This window comes from Dendrobates tinctorius, unplaced genomic scaffold (genome assembly GCF_039654945.1).
Source record: "Dendrobates tinctorius isolate UK_male_01 unplaced genomic scaffold, ASM3965494v1 ptg000014l, whole genome shotgun sequence".
Taxonomy (NCBI): domain Eukaryota; kingdom Metazoa; phylum Chordata; class Amphibia; order Anura; family Dendrobatidae; genus Dendrobates; species Dendrobates tinctorius.
In genome coordinates, this window is record NW_027361682.1 from 6,383,664 (window position 1) to 6,404,669 (window position 21,006).

General features: G+C 44.3%; 2 protein-coding genes across 4 annotated transcripts in view; one reads left to right on the forward strand and one right to left on the reverse strand.

Moving 5' to 3' along the window:
* The window catches only part of LOC141073481 (uncharacterized), a 349,087-nt gene that overhangs the window by 88,958 nt on the left and 239,123 nt on the right, over positions 1-21,006 (reverse strand). The window lies entirely within an intron of this gene.
* Positions 16,440-21,006, forward strand: part of LOC141073468 (uncharacterized) — a 57,820-nt gene continuing 53,253 nt past the window's right edge. Inside the window, exon 1 of one of the 2 annotated variants that reach the window (XM_073560702.1) lies at positions 16,440-16,504. The gene's annotated coding sequence lies outside the window, so the exon portion shown is untranslated. The remainder of the gene's footprint in view (positions 16,505-21,006) is intronic. The other variant, XM_073560708.1, reaches the window with a different exon arrangement.

The window sequence follows — 21,006 nt, forward strand, 5'->3', positions numbered from 1 at the left end:
ATGACTGGGTCAGTCTACTTCCTTGGGCTGAGTTCGCCTACAATAATCACTTCAGTTGAATCGTCCACCAAGTCTCCTTTCTTCATCGTCTTTGGACAGCATCCCAGTGTGCCTCTACCGGTACTTCCTGTCTCGGGGGTACCTGCTGCCGATTCTCTGTCTGTGGAGTTCTCCAGGATATGGCAGGAGACCAAAACCGCTCTCGAGAAAGCACGGGACAGAATGAAATTACATGCTGACAAGAGGCGCCTGGATGTTCCTCCATATCTCCCTGGTGACAAGGTGTGGCTTTCCACCAAATACGTCCGCCTTAAGGTACCATCTTGCAAACTGGGTCCCCGTTACATTGGTCCTTTTGAGGTCCTCAGGCGTATTAATGATGTTGCATACAAACTGAAGCTACCTCCTTCGCTCCGTATTACCAATTCCTTCCATGTGTCTCTCCTTAAACCTGTGCTACTTAACCGATTTCATCCTTCTCCAGGCCACACACCCCAGCCTGTTGGCATGGGGGATGAGTTTGAGGTGAATGACATTTTGGTCATGAAGAAGGTAAGAGGGAGAACCATGTTCTTGATTGATTGGAAGGGTTTTGGCCCTGAGGAAAGGTCATGGGAACCCAGGGAGAATATCCACGCACCCCAGATTTTGTCTAAGTTCCTCTTCAGCTTTAGAAAGAGGGGGCATAAAGGCGGGGTACTGTCACACTGCGCTCACCTGGGGGCGGGACCTCGGTCCCGACGTCATCTCTTCCTGAGCTGCGGCCACTTCGGGGGTCCCGGCGGGTGCGCACGCGCACCTCTCGTACTTAGGTTCATGTTTTCTCCATGTTCTGTGTGTGCACACGCGCTCTTCTCAGCTCTGTCTCCAGGTCCGTCCTGTCTATGGTATTGGAGGACTTGACCCGGAAGCCCTAGTGATCATGTGCTATATCAGGCTACCTCTTCCTATGGGACGTGCCTGATTATTGTTGTACTTCCTGACTTGGTCTGCCATGTCCCTGCCTGGCTGTGCGCTGTATTCTGGTCCTCTGCCTTGTACTCTGCTGTGCCTCTTGACACACACTCTGAACCTGCACTCTGCCTTGTGCTCCGTTGTGGCTCCTGGCACACACTCTGATCCTGTGCTCTGTCTTATACTCAGTTGTGCCTCCTGGCACACACTCTGATTCTGTGCTCTGTCTTATACTCAGTTGTGCCTCCTGGCACATGCTCTGATCCTGTACTCTGTCTTATGTTCAGTTGTTCCTCCTGGCACACACTCTGTTCCTGTACTCTGTTACACCTCCTGGCACACCTGCTGCCTAACTCAGTACTCTGACGTGCTTCTTTGCACGCGTCCTGCTTTGCGCACACCCGGACGTACTAGTCGCTGCACGCCATACGTGCTCTCGTGTACCCGTCTTGCACTATCGTGTATCTAGCGCACTCCGGTGTAAACGCCTTGTGTTCCCGAGTACACCCTGTACCGTCCTGTACACCACGTGTCCCTGTGTCCACGCTTTACACGTTCCTGCAGACACACTCATTCGTGTCTCCTGTGAGCCGGCCACCTGGTGCCAGCAGTCGTGGTACCTTACCCCCTTGGGCTTGCCCCTGACACTCCCTGTATAGGGGGTGCTCCTCACTAGGTCAGCTCGCCCTGGGAGGGTTGGTGCCACAACCCAGAGGGTCCACTCCAGGAGTCGTCACAGCGAGAGGCCCGAATCTATAAATGGAAAAGTGAAAAACTCTTTGGAGTGTCCAAGTGTGAGATAAGTTGTCTTCGGGCACTCAGCATGGGGGGAGGAAGGAGGATCAGGGTGGGGAATATGCGGTCCAGACTCAAGGCTACTCAGACTTGACTGTGTGGAAGACAGGGTGCTGGTGGTGGCAAAGAGACTGGAAGCATTATCCGCTGTCCAACCAACAACCTTTTGACACTGCCCTGGGTTCAATAGTGGTGTTCTGCGGTCCCCTAGTAATTCGGACAGGAAGGTCGGGCGAGAAGATGTGAGTGTTGGTTGTAGCACAATTTCAGCTTGCTCACGGCCTTGGCCTCTGCATTCACCATCACATCGTACACTTCCCCATCCCTTGCCTTGCACCTTGCCCATTTCAAATGAACTGCAATGTTTTCCACGTTCGCTACAAATGGCTGAATTTGTGATCCGTGTGCGGGAATACCACAGTTTAAAATATCTGGACTGTAGGTAACAATTTTTTTCTTGCAAACTGGTGTCAACAACTAGGGTAAGACACAGCAAAAACAGTTGAATGGAGGCCTGAAATTTGTAGCCCACAGAAAGATGTGTCTGACAGAGATACCACACTGTTCAATATGTGGCCTGTATTTTTGTTAACGCAAAATAGTGTATAGAACTAGTTTAACACACAGCAAACACAGTTGAATGGAGGCCTGAAATGCCACAATTTGTAGCCCACTGGTAGATGAGGCATCTGACTGAGACACCACACTGTTCAATATGTGGCCTGTATTTTTTTTTACCGCAAAATACTGTATAGAACTAGTGTAACACACAGCAAAAACCTTGAATGGAGGCCTGAAATGCCACAATTTGTAGCCCACAGATAAATGAGGAGTCTGACGGAGATACCACACTGTTCAATATGTGGCCTGTACTTTTTTTTAACACAAAATAGTGTATAGAACTAGGGTAACAGACAGCCAAAACAGTTGAATGGAGGCCTCAAATGCCACCATTTGTAGGCCACAGATAGATGAGGCTTCTGACGGAGATACAGTTAGAATCTGATCAGTTTGTGACTATCCGCCATTTTCTTGTAGTGTTCTGGCTGCTGGTCTTTTTCCCCTGGTGCTGGGTTTGTCTTTGGTCAGGTGATTGTATCACCCTTTATTAACCTGTACCTGTCTCTTATTCCTTGCTGGACAACAGTGTTAATCCGCTTGAAGTCTGTCTTGGAGCCTTGCTTTGCTTTCTGTGTGTTTAATTAATGTAGTTCTGGGACCTCTGGTTCTGCTAGTCTTAGTTTCTGTTTTCAGTTCGTTTCTGCAGCCTTATTTGTGTTTTCTGTTAAGAGGTGACCCATTTTTGTACCCAGTCCTTATATCTTTCAGGGACCCCCTTCCCCCTAGCTATAGGTCTTCGCTTGAGATTAGCCTAGGATCGTCGGTGGGTCTATTCACAAGGAATGGGTCGCCCACTCTATCTTAGGGTATCAGCCTAGTCGCAGTGCAGGGTCAGATTTCCCCCTCTTACCCTAGTCCTGTGCTGCAGAACCGTAACAGATACCACACTGTTCAATATCATAGAATTGTAGAGTTGGAAGGGACCTCCTGGGCCATCTGGTCCAACCCCCTGCTCAAAGCAGGATTCGCTAAATCATCCCAGTCAGATGTCTGTCCAGCCTCTGTTTGAAGACTTCCATTGAAGGAGAACTCACCACTTCTCGTGGCAGCCTGTTCCACTCATTGATCACTCTAACTGTCAAAAAGTTTTTTCTAATATCTAATCTGTGTCTCCTCCCATTCAGTTTCATCCCATTGCTTCTAGTCTTTCCTTGTGCAAATGAGAATAAAGTTGATCCTTCTACAATGTGACAGCCCTTTAGATATTTGTAGACAGCTATTAAGTCTCCTCTCAGTCTTCTCTTTTGCAAACTAAACATTCCCAAATCCTGCAACCTTTCTTCATAAGACAGGGTTTGCAGACCGGTCACCATTCTGGTCGCTCTTTTCTGAACTTGCTCCAGTTTGTTGATGTCTTTTTTAAAATGTGGTGCCCAAAACTGGACACAATATTCCAGATGAGGTCTGACCAAAGAGGAGTAGAGGGAAATAATGACTTCACGTGATCTAGACTGTATGCTTCTGTTAATACATCCTAGAATTGCATTTGCCTTTTTTGCTGCTGCATCACACTGTTGACTCATATTCAGTCTGTGATCTATTAGTATACCCAAGTCTTTTTCACATGTGCTGTCACTTAGCCCTATTCCTCCCATTCTATATATGCTTTTTCCATTTTTATTGCCCAGATGTAGTACTTTGCATTTCTCCCTGTTAAAAACCATTCTGTTAGTTGCTGCCCACTTCTCCAGTTTATTTAAATCTTTTTGAATCCTCTCTCTCTCTTCTCTAGTATTAGCTATCCCTCCTAGCTTTGTGTCATCAGCAAATTTAATCAGTTTACCCTCAATTCCTTCATCTAAATCGTTGATAAAGATGTTGAACAATACAGGGCCCAGGACAGAGCCCTGTGGTACCCCACTTGAGACATTCTTCCAACTGGATGTGCAGCCATTTACGACCACTCTTTGGGTCCGATCACTAAGCCAGTTATGAATCCACCTAACAGTTGCCTTGTCCATTCCATACTTAATCATTTTTTCAATAAGGATTGTATGAGAGACTTTGTCAAATGCTTTGCTGAAGTCAAGATATACTATATCTACAGCATTTCCTTGATCCACCCAATCAGTGATACCGTCATAGAAGGAAATTAAGTTAGTCTGACATGACTTATTAGTTACAAACCCATGCTGACTCTGTTTAATCACTTCATTCTTATCCAGGTATTGACATACATGTTGTTTAATAATTTGTTCAAAGATCTTTCCTGGTATAGAAGTCAGACTCACCGGCCTATAGTTACCTGGGTCCACCTTCTTCCCCTTTTTGAAGATAGGAACAACATTTGCTCTTCTCCAGTCTTCTGGCACTTCTCCTGTTCTCCAAGAATTTTCAAAGATTATAGAGAGGGGTTCAAAAATTTCTTCTGCTATCTCCTTCAGTACTCTGGGGTGTAATTCATCTGGACCTGGAGACTTGAATTCATTTAGGCTAGCTAAGTGTTTCCTCACTATCTTTCTGTTTATAGATATCCTGGATTCTTCTATTCCCTTAATAGGACAGTGAATAACAGTTGATGTTACATTTCCTTTCTGAGAGAAAACAGATGCAAAATAGGAATTTAAAAGTTCAGCCTTCTCAACATCCTGTCTTACCATTTCATCATTTTCATCCTGTAAAAATCCTATAGCATCTTTGACTTTTCTTTTACTTTTGACATATCCCCAAAATCCTTTATTATTGCTTTTGACATCTCTTGCAAGCCTCAATTCATTTTCAGCTTTAGCTAATCTGATTTGTGCCCTGCAGGTTCTGCAGACAGCATTATATTCTTCTTTAGATATGCCTCCCTCTTTCCATTTTATAAACATTTTTTTCTTCCTTTTTAGTATGTGCTTAAGTTCTGTGTTCATCCATCCTGGTTTCCTTAACTGCTTCCTATTCTTCCCTCTTTTCGGAATTGTTAACAACTGTGCTTTGAGAATTTCATTTTTCAAGATTTCCCATCCTTCCTGGACATTTTTGTCTTTAAGGATATCCAGCCATTGGATCCCTCCAATTCTCTTTCTGAATCCCTTAAAATCTGCCTTTCTGAAATCTAACCTTGACGTCTGAGTCTTCACAGGTCTTCCGCCTCTAGTTATCCAAAATTCTAAAATAGCATGGTCGCTACCTCCTAGGGTCCCAGCCACTTTTACCTCCTCAACCATTTCCTCCCTGTTTATAAGGATTAGATCCAAGGTAGCAGTTCCCCTTGTTTTCTCCCTTACCTTTTGGAAGATAAAGTTGTCAGCAAGAGAGGATAAGAATTTCCTTGACCTGTTAGTTTTGCCTGAGAGAGATTCCCAACAAATGTCTGGATAGTTGAAATCTCCCATGACAACTATGTCATATTTTTTGGAGAACTTGGCCATTTGATGCATAAAGAGTTCATCCATATCTTCAGCTTGCACAGGCGGCCTGTAGTAAATGCCTACAATGGTGTCCTTTCCATTGTTCTGTCCTTGTATTCTTACCCAAACAGTTTCCACAGAACTCCCAGTCTCTGAAGCTTCAATCTCTGTGCAGATATACGCGTTTCTAACATACAATGCGACACCCCCTCCTCGTTTATCAAGTCTGTTTCTTGCAAATAAGTTGTATCCTTCTAGTCTTGTATTCCAATCATGTGTATTGTCCCACCAAGTTTCAGTGATTCCAATGACATCATATTTCTTTTCCTGTGTTAGTAGTTCCAATTCTCCTTGTTTGTTGCCCATGCTTTGTGCATTAGTATAGAAACATTTTAGTTTGTGATTGGTTTCTCTTTCTCCAATATTTTTATTAATTAGATTCTTTCGTCTTTGTTCTTCCTTTCCACTTCTAATAGCAGAGTTCTCAATAGCATTTGTCAGGTGTATGGCTTTTTCTGGTCTTTTGCTTCCCTTCCCATGTTGTTCTAGTTTAAAGCTCTCCTTACAAGTGTAGCAAGGCGACTTCCAAATACATGCTTTCCAGTCTTCGTAAGGTGCACCCCATCTCTAGCAAGTAGTCCATCGTATAAGTAGTTCACTCCGTGATCCAGAAATCCAAATCGTTGCTGACGGCACCATCGACGTAGCCAGTTGTTCACCTGCAGAATCTTATTCCACCTCCTTGTTCCATGGCCATCCACTGGGAGGATGGAAGAGAAGACCACCTGCGCTCCCAGTTCTTTCACTTTCTTGCCTAAGTCTTCAAAGTCTCTGCAGATGGTTTCCAGGTCGTTTCTTGCAGTGTCATTTGTCCCCACATGTAGTAGCAGGAATGGGTAGTCATCTGTAGGTCTGAAGAGTCCTGATATCCTGTCAGACACATCTTTAATTTTTGCACCTGGAAGACAACACATTTCTCTTGAAGTTATATCCGGTCTGCAGATAGCGGCCTCTGTTCCTCTCAACAGGGAATCCCCCATGACCACCACTCTCCGTTTCTTCTTCACAACATTTTTCTTTCTCCATCCAGGAGGACTCTGAAGGCGTACAAGGTTGCTGTTTGTTGGCAAAGTCTTATCCTGATGTATTTCTTCATTGTTTTCCTGTGGCCTTTTTTTACTGCACAATAGTGTATAGGACTAGGGTAACACACAGCAAAAACAGTTGAATGGAGGCCTGAAATGCCACAATTTGTAGGCAACAGATAGGTGAGGTGTCTTACAGAGATACCACACTGTTCAAATGTGGCTTTTTTTATTATTTCCGCACAATAGTGTATAGAACTAGGGTAACAAACAGCAAAAACAGTTGAATGTAGTCCTCAAATGCCACAATTTGTAGGCCACAGATAGATGAGGCATCTGACGGAGATACTACACTGTTCAATATGTGGCCTGTATTTTTTGTTTTTTAATGCAAAATAGTGTATAGAATTAGGTTAACAGACAGCCAAAACAGTTGAAGGGAGGTCTCAGATGCCACAATTTGTAGCCAACAGATAGATGAGGTGTCTGACGGAGATACCACACTGTTCAATATGTGGCCTGTATTTTTTTTAACTCAAAATAGTGTATATAACTAGGGTAACAGACAGCGAAAACAGTTGAATGGAGGCATGAAATGCCACAATTTGTAGCCAGGCTAACCCTCTCTTCTGAGGTGCTAACAATGCCCTAGCTGTGTTGGAGACTTCCTCCTCCTCCTATGCCTTGTGCTTCCATTGAACCCCCACTGTCCGTTAAGAACGCTGTCAGTAGCGCATCTACCAGAGTGCGATTGTATTCTGACAATTTTCAATCATGCTCCACTGATGGAAGGATGGCACTTTGTCCTTGTAGTGGGGATCCAGCAGGGTGGCCACCTAGTAATCAGCACTGGTAACAATCCGGGCAACTCTGCGGTCGTTGTACATGCACTGCAGCATATATTTGCTCATGTGTGCCAGGCTGCTCAGAGTCAATGACAAGCTGTCCTTGGTGTGGAGTGTATTGTCTATGTGCTCTGTATCCCCCAGCCATGCCCCAGTGATAACCATGAGCTGCTTTGAGTGCCACCCTGCTGTGAACACGGGTCCACCTCCTCCTCATCCTCCAAAACTGTCCTCTGGCTGGAAAAGTGTGTACCTGGCTGCTGTTTGTACAGGAACCCACCCTCCGGGCCATGTGTGGACGGTAGGCCTGATAATGGTGTGAATGGTCCCTGTTCCTCCTCCTCTTCCTATTGTGCCACCACCTCATCCATCATCGCCCTGAAACGTTTTTTCAAGGAGGCATAGAAGTGGGATAATAACACCCAAGATGGCATCATCAGCACTGACCATGTTCGTGGAGCACTCAAAGAAGTGCAACACGGCATGCACGTCCCGCATGGAGGCCCACTTGTTGTTGATGAAGTGGTGTTGTTTCGCAAAGCGACCTATGTGTGCTGCAGCTGAAACTCCAGTATCACTTGCTGCTGCAAGCACTGTCTCTCCATCATATGCAAGGTGGAGTTTTTCAGGTGCGTATTCCAGTGCAGCTTGTGCTGTGCATTCAGATTCCTCGTCATGCAGATAGTGCTCAGGTTAAGAACATTTATGCCTCGTCTCAGTCTCTGACGGCACAGCGTGCAAGCCCCCTGTGTCTTGTCGTCAGCTCATTGCCTGAAGAAATGTCATGCCAGGGTGCTCATTTGATCTGGCTTTGGTGTGCGCATTTCGTCGGCGCAGTGGGCAGTTACAGCCAAATACTGCCCAGGGGCCGGCCACTGTGCTTTTGCACCCTGCTCCCTCTTTTGCTGTGCAGCTAGTGCAGCGTGACTGCCACCTCTTCATCTAAACTGCCCACATCACTTGGATGACCTTGGCCCTTGACTACACGTGGGATCCAGGGCCATATCATCGCAGCTCTCCAGTCTGTCCTTAACTCTGCTGCCTGACTAATCCATCTCTCGACACTTGTCCTCCAGTTCTCCCCTCTACATATCCTTTTGTTGGCTCCCAATTCCATAACATCACGTATCTTTTTTAAGCTACTAACACAAATCTGCAAATCCGTCCATAATCTATCTCCCCCATGTATCTCTGAACTTAGCTCAGGATATCTCCCAACACGTAACCTCAGGTCCTCCCAAGACCTCCTTCTTTCCTCCACAATTATACATTTCTCATCCAATCGCCTGCAAGACTTTTCCCAAATATCCCACATCCTCTGGAGTTCTGTTCCCAAACATGTCCGATTATCAACTACATTGAGAACATTAAAGCGGAACTTGAAAACCCATCTGCTGCCACCTCACCACTACCAGAGCTGCTGCCTCACCAACTCCAGAGCTGCAACAACCCCCAAATCTACTGTCTCCTCCAGTATCCTGTAGAATGTAAGGCCATAAGGGTAGGGTCCTATCCCCTCTGTACTAATCTGTCACTATTAGTTTGTTCATTCTAATTTCTATTTAGGTTTTGAATGTATCCCCTCCTCATGTGCAGCACCATGGAATCAGTGGTGCTATAAAAATAAATTAAATAATAACCCAATCCTCACCCTGTGGTGCTAATAAAAGTATGGATATCTTATAGCCTACATATTGTAATATATTGTTTATATGCTTTGATATAGTGTGGTCACTAGACCAAGGGTGGAATATATTGCAAATATGAAATATGGTTGTTTGAATCCAAACACTATATATTGCAATATACTACAGTGTAATATCATTGATGCTGAGCCACAAAGTGTTTGCTCTGTGTTAATACCGTAAGACAAGGTTGATTATTCTATGGTCTTTAAAGCTCTGTGTTTCAAAGATTCATTATCCTGATTTGCACACAAGTGACCCCTGTGATATTTGCTTTGACACACAGTGATACTGAATACTTTTCTATACCCTGCCAATTGTGTTAAAAGGAATTGGTGGGTGGTTGATGGGAATTCTACAAGGAGCTTTCCAACTAATTCTGTGTGGTACTCTAATATAAGAGTTGTGTGGTGTATTCTTACACATGTGCTGGGAAAAATTACAAAGACAATAGGAAAAGTAACAACTGTACAGATAATGAATATTCATGCTGCTTGAACAAGGAAGTCTTGTGTTCAATAATAGTGTGATGCTAGGAGACAAGGGAGACCAAAATGTTTTGATGGTCTCATGTATCAATGGTCATGCATGACATCAATAATCAAGGACCGATTGTGATACAAATGAGACAAGTATGAGTGTGTGCCTGGGTTACAATAGGTATCCAGTTTTCAGAATAGGTGATTATGGAAGTCATGCTGATCACATGCCACCATCTTAGAGCGTTATGCTATGATCATGAAGAGTTAACTTTGTGACAAGCAATATATGGGGGGAACTTTGAACAGTGACAGACAACCTTGAAGCATTGTGCTATTGTTAAGAGACATGCCAGTGGCAAATAAATCTTGGGTTGGTGGAAACAAACTTTAAGATTGTAGGAGTCTATAACAAACAGACCTTGAAGTCTTGTGCTGTTATCAAGAAAACAACCTATTGCGCAATGGCAAGATACTGATGATTCAGCCTAAACATATTGCACAGATGTGATAGGGGAGGATGTGGGACTTGTGTATAAAAAAGGGGACCCGGTTCAGCGAGGTAGGGACATTTCCAGAAGGTATCGTGGACACACGGTTTCTATGATGACAAGACCAGAGTATTTCCTTCTGGCTGACACTGTGGTCCCTCCAGTGGAGAAATGATGTTACAATACTTGGTAATGTTTTGATGCTTATTTCTCTATGTACTGTAATTCATATTAATTGTATGATTCACATGAAATGAATTAACAAAACAGGGTAATCTTATATGTGCCATTCCATAATTCAGCATTATCCTGATGTAATCTTAATAAATTGTTACATTATTGTTTTACCATAAAACTGTATTCAGTGTGCCTAATTTGTATATTAGTGAGCGTTACGTAAGTAAGGGCGTACCCGCCCTGTCACTTTGACGTGGTAAAACACACCCCTGCTCTCCTTGCTGGCCTGCACACAGCAAAAAGCCGCAGCTGTTGAAACCTGTGTTTCATCATCATCATGAGAGATGAGCTGCGGTAGTCCACTGACCGCTTATACTACCCCTCACATGTACTCATCCTCACATAGAACAAGTGGTTGGGCATCAGTACAAATCAGACAAGCAGTCTGAGCTTGAAGTCATGCAGCAGTCAATTCTGCTTTTTGAAGACTCCACTGGCTGTGGTTCTGTGGACCATCCACCTGACCTTGACATACAAGTGGAAGAGATTGATTGCACTGGTGAAAGACAGATGCCCAGGGGCCATCATAACGTATTCAGCATTCTTTAATGCTGTAGATAAGCTCCGATGTAACCTGAAAGATAAGAAAAACGAGTTAGATTATACTCCGGTCCGATTGGTGTTGCGGTCCGGGTCTGGCGCCTCGCATCTTCTAGCGATGACGTCCTCCTCCTTACTTCTGCCGTGGCTCCTGCGCAAGCATACTATATCTGCCCTATTGAGGGCAGAGTAAAGTACTGCAGTGCGCAGGCGCCGGACCTCTCTGACTTTTCCCGGCGCCTGCGCACAGCAGTACTCCTTTTTTTACTCCTAAGATTTTTATAATAGAATAATTTTTATTAATTAAAATTGATTTAAAATTGTTTGGTATCTTTTATTCCTCTGTTTTGGTTTTTCTAATTAAGGTAATCAATTAAACTTGTCACGGTCACTATACTACCGGCCAAAACTCATTAGTATGTCGTCCATTTAGCGACCATACCAAATTAAACACTGTAAATGGATTGTCTAGAGAAAAAAATGAGCCGTCCCTCCCACCATCCTACAAATAAAATTGCAAGCAATAGGGAGAAACATGATACCTTCCTGAAGTTTAGTGTACTGGTAGACCCTTTGCTAAACGTTTTATTAAAGAATATGTGAAAACAGGGGAGATTAGCAAAAAAAATAAAAAATAGAGTGGATTGAATTCTGCTAAAATTATGCAAAAATTGGCATTCGCTATAATGCGGATAATTTGTAATTCCACTTCTGTATTCAACAAAATGGCGGCCTATATTTTTCTGAATCATGATGTGCCATTAAATTGTTTAAAAAGAAGAAAACAATCGTTATGCTCACCTCCCCGCTGACCTCTCCGGACCATCCCCTACTCACCACCAAACGTCCGTCCTTGAACCATCTTCTGATTCCCCTCTGCTCGCTTTGAAATCTTTGGTCCTCTAACGCTGTGCTGGAAATCTGGGTGTTATGGAGTCCAGCAGAATTCTGTGGAGGTGCGCGGAATCAATAATGTCATGAAGTCACATCGTGACCCGCTGATATCCCTCACTCCTGTGTAGAATTTCTTGGGAAAAACGTGAACAGGCAAATTAGACATTCGCCTGATCCGCTCATCTCTGGTAAAAACTTATTATTTCACCACTATTATCAAAGTGATTCTAAATCCGTACATTTTATAATCTATCTGGCTTATTGGTTAAAATTCAGTATAGAAGTGTTCCGGCCCCTTCTTATTGGGTCCTCAACCAGTTGTGAAAGGTAATTGTCTCTCTTTGTTGTAAAAAACCTGTTTCTTTTGCTGGAACTGCAGGTTTCTGCTCCCTAATTTGAATCAGGGTAGTTGAAGTCCCCCATAATAATGACTTCTCTGTTTCGCTGCCTCACCTATTTACTTTATGAGATTTACTTCCACTTCCATTAGCTTTGGAGCCTTATAACAGCTTCCTAACACCCCATCAGTATTTTACTATTCTTTCTCTCTCCCCTTATCTCCACTAAAAGGGACTCTACATTTTCATTAACCTCACATATATTAACACGCTGGATGGCTTTTAGATGATTTTACATATAAACACACGCCTCCCCCTCGCTTATTTGTTCGGTCATTTCTGAACAGACTATAGCCCTGTAAATTAACCGCCCAGTCGTAGCTCTTGTCCAGCCATGTCTCAGATATCCCCACCATGTCATAATGTTCTTCCAACAATATTAATTCTAATTCCCCCATCTTGTTGGTTAGGCTTCTGGCATTAGTGTACATGCACTTTATGCATTTCTCTGTACCTCTATTCCTCCTTTGTGTATTGACTTTTCTAACCCCGTCCCTGATGCAACCACCAGTTTCATTACCTATACCCAGGTCACTATCTACACCTTTTTGCCCTCCTGTACAGTAAATGCCCAATACCCCAGTCCCTAGTTTAAACTCTCAACCAACCTTATAGCCATTCTACCCAACAGCATAACTGCAAAGTCTCCATTCCCACATTCCCTACCATAGATCCTGTAGTCAACAGAGTAGTTGGCCCAGTCCTCCAGTAACCAATAACACATCTTCCTTAGCCAAGTCCCGAGCCACTTATTCAATTCCCTCTTCTCAACTCTCTCTTTGGCATGGCAGGTGGAACAAGTAGTTTTTAGCACCATGCCAGATCCCAGCTCTGACAGGCAAGGCCTCTGGTGTGTCACTTCACTCACCTGCGCTTCAGTCAGTTCTCCCCTTTCTCATGCTGCACATGGTCCCAGCAGAGCTTCCAGCCGGGCCTCTAGCTATGCCCTTAGAGTAAGCGCGCGCTCAAACCCTCTTAAAGAGCCAGCACGTGCATTTGCCATTTCCTCCCCAGCCAATGGCTGTGGGGCAGTATGTATGTATTGCTTCCTCCTCACTGGGGAGGTGCCTGAGCAACCTTTCTGTTTAGCAGTCTAAGTTGTGTAAGGTTACATATCAGTCCCTGCCGCACTCTGGTGCAAATCCTGCCTGATGCACTCTGATGCAGATCCTGCCTGCTGCACTCTGATGCAGATCCTGCCTGCTGCACTCTAATGCAGATCCTGCCTGCTGCATTCTGATGCAGATCATGCCTGCTACACTCTGATGCAAATCCTGCCTGCTGAACTCTGATGCAGATCCTGCCTGAACTCTGATACAAACACTGCCTGTGGCACTCTGATGCGAACTCTGTCTGCCGCATTCTAATACAAACTCTGCCAGTTGCTTCCTCCAGTCTGTCCGCTGGGTCCTCCTGCTGCGTGTCCATCGGTCTTTCCAGGATTGGCACCTGGTGTTAATTGGGAGCCCAGTCTAACCTCACCATCAGAGGCTCTAGTGAACAGTCAGATGTTCGCTTTCACACCCCCCAGGCTCTCCACGGTCCATGGCATAGTGGTTCCACAGACCACGTCCGTGACAGCAGTATATAAAAAAAAATACTACCTACTACTTGGACAACCTTTTTTCATCTAAATGTTTGGCACCTATATAATAAAAAATCCTATACTCGCACCCTGTGCCAGCACCGCTCCAGCGGTGTCAGTGTAACGGAGGCAAGGGGGGTAGTTGTGGCTGGCGGAGGCAGTACTGGCACACCCTGGCTCGCCGCCACATTAACATATTGTTGTCCACTCACTTGAGAGTTATAGTCCATTCCACACTGCCTGGGCTCCTTTTTCTTTTAACACCACACAATGACAGTCAGAGTCCAAGTTCATATTCAACAAAATAATTTTACTCAGCTAGTCTAGTTTAGTCACAGAAACAGCAAAAGATTCTTTGCTGAATATAACCATTCCATTCCCTGTACTGTCCCTCACTCCTCAAGGAATATCACATTTCCGCACCGGATCCGATGGTACCACAGCTTCCTGACTGGTCAGACTAACCCACTTCAGGAGTTCCCTGCCCGCGTCCCTCTCCAAAGGTGAAGTTGAGGAATGGCTCTTCAATTCCTTATTAGGCCGTAGGCCTCGGATGTTTAGGGTTGTTCCCACAAAGTTAGCTGCTACCAGTCTTATGCTTGTCTGATATTCCTCCACCACCGTGTGACTGTTAGCTCTTAGGCCCTGGACCACTGGGCTCCTCTACTTAAAAGTTCCCCTGGGCATGACTGTTCTATCCTTGCTCCCGGCTCACACTGACCAGGAAGCTCCCCAACTATTCTTTCCTAGTCCCTCCTAACCAGACAAATCCTATTGATCTAACTAATCCCTACACTATCCCTAAATCTTTACAACACATAAACATGGTTACAATGCAATACACTATATATATATATTACACGACGTGTCAAATATACCACTTTTACCAGGGACATATGCAAGGAGTGCAGGGCATTAACCTAGCCCCTATACCCCTAAATCAGCACTCGCGGTCCTGGGACTCTCGTGCGGTTGGTGTGACATGTGCCCACGGCGCCCAATCAGCACCGGCGTCACTGTCCCCGCCTTTGGACAAATCGAACATGAAGCAGAAGTCCGGGCTGCAGCTTCTCTCTCTCTCTAATGATCACCAAGCTAGCTGCCTCACTGTCCCGAAGCTCCATACTATGATCCTCCCCCACATCTACCCCAGCGAGCACCTGCTCAGTAAGCAGCAGCCTTCTTTCCATATTGAGCATGGATCTCAGAGTTGCCAGCAGTTTATTTAGATTCAGTACCCGGCCTCCCAAATGTACAACGTGCACACATGTCACACAGCAATATGCACCCTCACATGAGTGGTCACGTATTGCATACATGTGACAAGATGTACACTGGATGCCTGTCAATCACGGAGCATATATTACTAAAGGGGATAACACAGCACATAAATATACATACGTGAATACCAACAATGAAATAGTATACATTATCCCTTCTAAACTGCTTGAATCCAAAGTCAGTGAATGAAAAGTCACACTCTTGTGCCAAATCACATGGGAACAAATTACTCACGACAAATTCTTTCACTCGCAATATCAGATGCTTTTACCTTCGCTGCAATACAACCTGCAACTCACCTGTGTGATTTTCTGTAGGAATTTCCTCTTTAGGCCAGAGACACACTAGCGATTCACTAGCGATTCAAAAATCGGTCCGATTTTGATGCAGGAGAGTTGGAGGAGTGTAATGCAATTGTCATGTGAGTGTGTGAGTCCAATCCGATTTTTCACACCTAGCATCCGATTTACATCAGACTGCAATGCGATTTTAACATGAGCTTTTACATGGAGCACTTCTCTGTCATTTACACATCGTTTTAAAACTAAATATTCTCCAAAGCACACATATATATCTATATATACCATGTTCCAAAGTATTATGCAAAGTCTTTTTAAGTGTCATGGCGTTTTTTTTTTTTAATGAAACCCATTGATGGTATTGTGTCTCAGGGTTCTTTGGAACCCATTGATTGGATTGTGTCTCAGGGTTCTTTGGATCACTGAAATCAATCTCAGATACCTGTGATAATTAGTTTGCCATGTGAGCCCAATAAAAGGAAAACTGGATGTTCCACACTATTGAGCAGGCAACAGTTTTCAAGTACCATGGGAAAGAAAAAGGATCTCTCTGCTGCCGAAAAGCATCAAATAGTGCAATGCCTCGGTCAAGGGATGAAAACAATAGATATTTCCCGAAAACTTAAGCGTGATCACCGTACTGTTAAGAGATTTGTGGCTGATGCAGAGCACAGACGTGGAGACTGGAGGAGGAGCTCCCCATAGCCACTCCATTCTAGACGCCTGAGTGCTGAGCTGCCTGCAGCGGAGGGGGAATGTGAGGGCCGCGCCCCAGAAACTCCGATATAGTCACTTCACTAGTGAGCTGTCTAGGTCGGAGTGGTTAAAATCAACTCCGATCTAAGCACAACCCTAGATAATGACTGTTCTGTGCGCACAGGACCTGTGATGATGTCACAGTCATGTGATCAGTCCCATGGAGGGGAGGAGCCAGTCTCCATTTTGCTCCATGTGAGAGAAGACGTCTGCGCTTTTCACAGGTAATGAGGGAGCAGGGAGTGTGAGGGTATGTGTACACGGTCAGTATCGGCAGTGCTTTGGATGCAGCACATGTCCGCTCCGTCCAAAGCGCTGCAGTCCGGCTCTTTTCCCACTATTATCACTCCAGTCTCTTCACTATAAAGCCTGGGCCTCAGTATACAGCTGGCTAGGTGTCTAGTGAAGGCTTTTTAGCCATGTTCTCAGATTGTAGCTCCTGGGTCCCGGCCCTCGCTCCTGTCTGTATTGTGACTTGTGTTATTCTCTAATATCTGATATTTGTCCATGTGGTTTCTAAATTAGTCAGTGCGGTGACATCCGCCGGCGCTGGAGAAGATTCTCATATAAGTGATTCCTTGGAGATATGGTCCAGGCTCTTACAGAGTAAGGCCGGCATCACACTAGAGAGAAATACGGACGAATGAGAGGCGCAAAACCCACGCATTGCACACGGACCAATGATTCTCTATAGGGCAGCTCCCATCTACCGTATATTTCTCAGCTGTATTTAACGGGCTGAGAAAATCGCAGCATGCTGTGATTGTCAACGTATTCCTCCAAAAATGCGCCAATGCAAATCTATGGGGGCGAGAAATACACGGATTACACACGGACCAGACATGTGACTTGCCAGAAATACGCACTGGTGTCCTTTAACAAAAGCCGGCAATTCAGTGCGCGATACAGTAAAATCACACTGACAGGTTTAATAAAGAATAGATATAGACACATAGAGTATATATATATATATATATATATATGAGTATGTATGTCAGTGTCCAGCTGCAGCAATGAGACTCCTGGTGATCAAGTTCCTGCACGGACTGGATTAGGAGTAAATCCTTCAATAGGAGAACAACGAAGAAATCCAGCAAGGACTCAGCAAACCAGGATTGGAGTAAAATAATACTTTTCTTTATTTCTTCAAAAAGTTTAAAAAGACGACCCACAAGGATCAGAAACCAGAGTGCGTGGCAGAAATAAACGCAAATGGGACAAATTTGTCCCATTTGCGTTTATTTCTGCCACGCACTCTGGTTCCTGATCCTTGTGGGTCGTCTTTTTAAACTTTTTGAACAAATAAAGAAAAGTATTTTACTCCAATCCTGGTTTGCTGAGTCCTTGCTGGATTTCTTCGTTGTTCTCATATATATATATATATATATATATATATATATATATATATATATATATATATATACACACACACACACACGTCATTGAGACGCATATATACACTGCTCAAAAAAATAATGGGAACACTTAAACAACAGAATATAACTCCACGTAAATCAAACTTCTGTGAAATCAAACTGTTCACTTAGGAGCAATCAATTTCACATGCTGTTGTGCAAATGGAATAGACAACAGATGGAAATTATGGGCAATTATCAAGACACCCTCAATAAAGGAGTGGTTCTGCAGGTGGGGACCACAGACCACATCTCAGTACCAATGCTATCAGGTTTTTATGTTTGGCTGCTGTCACACACTAAAAGATGCTTTTCATTGCAAAAACTAGGTTTTGCATCTGTCGCGCCCCTGAGGCTCAGTCGCCACAGAGGTACTGCACCTCCTCCTGAGGTGTGGTATCCCACCATCCAGCTAAGGTGGGGACTCCGGACCACGCTCCAACACCTGCACCCCACACCACAAAGTAGTGTACCAAAGCACCTTCGGCGGCTCCCTGCTTGGAGTATAGCAAAGCACCCATTGGTGGCTCCCTGCTTGGAACACGAAACGTGCTGGGAGATGGGTGGAGTTAGCTTACATTACAAAGAGCGGGAAGAGTTTAGGACAACAGTTAGTTGAGTGGAGTCAGTAAGTTGGTTAGAGGGATGGAGAGAAGAAGATCCCTGGAGAGAGGGATAGATGGATGGAAGTGCTGCAGCAGATCCCAGTGACCTGGGTCTGCTGGCACGGGAAAGGAAGAGAGAGAGAGAGCAACGTAGACTGGAAGCCTGACTCTCCATAGAGAGAAAGATCAGTGCGGAACGTGAGGAGTAAAAGAGAACAGAGGACGTGGGTTAGAAGAGAACCCTTCCTAGAAGTTCTAAGCGCAAGGCCGGGGCCCGGTCCCCGAGGTTGTACGGATACTAATGGTCCTGCAGCAGACTCCGGAGGAATAGAAGTAGTGACCACTTTATTCCCACACATGACTTGGGGGCACAACAGCAACAAAATAGTGAGCTGGGACTTAGTAGCAAGGAGTCCCCGAAGCAGGCTACAGCTGTCTGCCGTACAAGTAGAGTTCTTAAGAACATCGGACAGGAGGAACTCCAGTGTAACTCAGTACTAGGAGTACTTCACCTAAAGGCGCTATAAGAGGAGACGTTCAGAAAGGTACATGTTGGCGGAGTGTTGGAAAGGAGTATTCCATCTGGCCTGGAGGTTGACTGAGTCCCAGACCCGGAGGACACGGCACGGAGGCAGGCACCTGTTTGTACAACAGACTGTGAGTAAAGCTTTGGAACTACATGCCTTGGTGTCCTCCACTTATTCCGGCGCCAACCTGCCCAGCACAGCTACACCCCTTGTACCTGACACTACACCATCTACGTGTCACTCCACTTACTCTGCCCTGGGACTCCAGCCCTGCCTGTGGAGGGCTATACCATTACTGCTGCACCACACCATCTGTCCCAGAGGACAGGTGGCGTCACGAATCACTTATCAACTTTCATCACTACAAGCACACTGAAACAACCCCTTTTACAATGGGCGCCCAGGGCCACGGGCCGGGTCACAGCCGCCGTGATATCTCCTATTGAAGCTCATCGGGCCCGGTACCGAGTACCCCACAGCCCTGGGAGGGCGACCCACATCCCCATATTTTAGGTGCTATAAGTTTATCATATTTCGTCTGACAGTCATGTGAGGGCTTGTTTTTTGCGGGATGAGCTGACGTTTTTATTGGTACCATTTTCAGGCATGTGACATTTTTGATCGCTTTCTATTCCGATTTTTGGGAGACACAATGAACAAAAAACAGCAATTCAGGAATTGCTTTTGTTTAATAGATATATACTGTTCTGCTTGTGGTAAAATTGGTAAGACCGCTTTCTTCTTCGGGTTAGTACGATTACAGCAATACCCAATTTTTTTTTAATGTTTTGATGCTTTTACACAATAAAAACTATAGAAAATAATATATTTTTGCATCGATCGCTTTGTTCTGAGAGCTATAACCTTTTCATTTTTCTGCTGATGGAACTGTATAATCACTTGTTTTTGCAAGACAAGATGACGTTTTCAGTGCTACCATTTTTATTTTTTTACGGTGTTCACTGAAGGGGTAAACTAGACAGTTTTATAGAGCGTGTCGTTACAGACACGGTGATACCAAATATGTGTACTTTTATTGTTTATTTTTATTTACATAAATGTATATAATGGAAAAATATTTTTTTTCTTTGGGAATTTAAAAAAAATATTTTTACACTTTAATATATATATGTATTTTTTTACATTGTCCCAGTATGGGACATTACTGTATATCATCAGATCGCTGACCTGATGTTTTACAATGCATCTGCACTGCAGGGTACCAGAGCAGTGTCTGTCAGGCAGGGAAGGAGGCATCTCAGGTCCTTCTCTGAGCAGGCACTGACACAACACCTTCCCTGAAGGACCCCGCGGACATCTTGCGGCCGGGGGTCTCCATGGAGACCATCCAGACAACTCGATCGCATCGCGTTGTCCTGATGAAAGCACACAGGGAACTCATTAAATGGTTTGAACTAAGGCATAGACAACAAAGCATAGAATTAGAGAACATTTAACAGGAAGTTTATTCCTTTTTCTTTTTTTTTTCTTTCTTTCTCCATATATGAGTATCTTATAGTATTTCTTATCATATTATAAAATTGTTATGCTGTAATATTTATAGTAAAGATTGTTTTATATACAGATGAAACCAGAAGTTTACATACACTATATGAAAAGACACACATGCATGTTTTTCTCAATATCTGACATGAAATCAGAATGAACCTCTCCCATTTTAGGGCAATTAGGATTACCATAATTATTAATATTTGCCAAATGCCAGAATAATGAGAGGGAGAAAATGTTGTAAGGCATTTTTATTACCTACTGCAAAGTCAAAAGTTTACATACATTTCATTAGTATTTGGTACCATTGCCCTTAAACTGAATGACTTGGGTCAAACATTTTGGGATATCCTTCCACAAGCTTCTCACAATAGTTAGTCAAAATTTGGGCACATTCCTCCTGACAAAAGTGGTGTAACTGATCCAGGTTTGTAGGTCGCATTGCTCGCACCGGCCTTTTCAGCTTTACCCATAAATTTTCAATAGGATAGAGATCAGGGCTTTGTGATGGCCACTCCAAAACATTGACTTTGTTAGCCTTAAGCCACTTTGTTCCCATTTTGTCAGTATGCTTCCGGTCATAGTTCATTTAGACGACTCATTTCCACCCAAGCTTTAACTTCCTGCCTGATGTCTTCAGGTGTTGCTTCAGTATTGCCACATCTTCTTT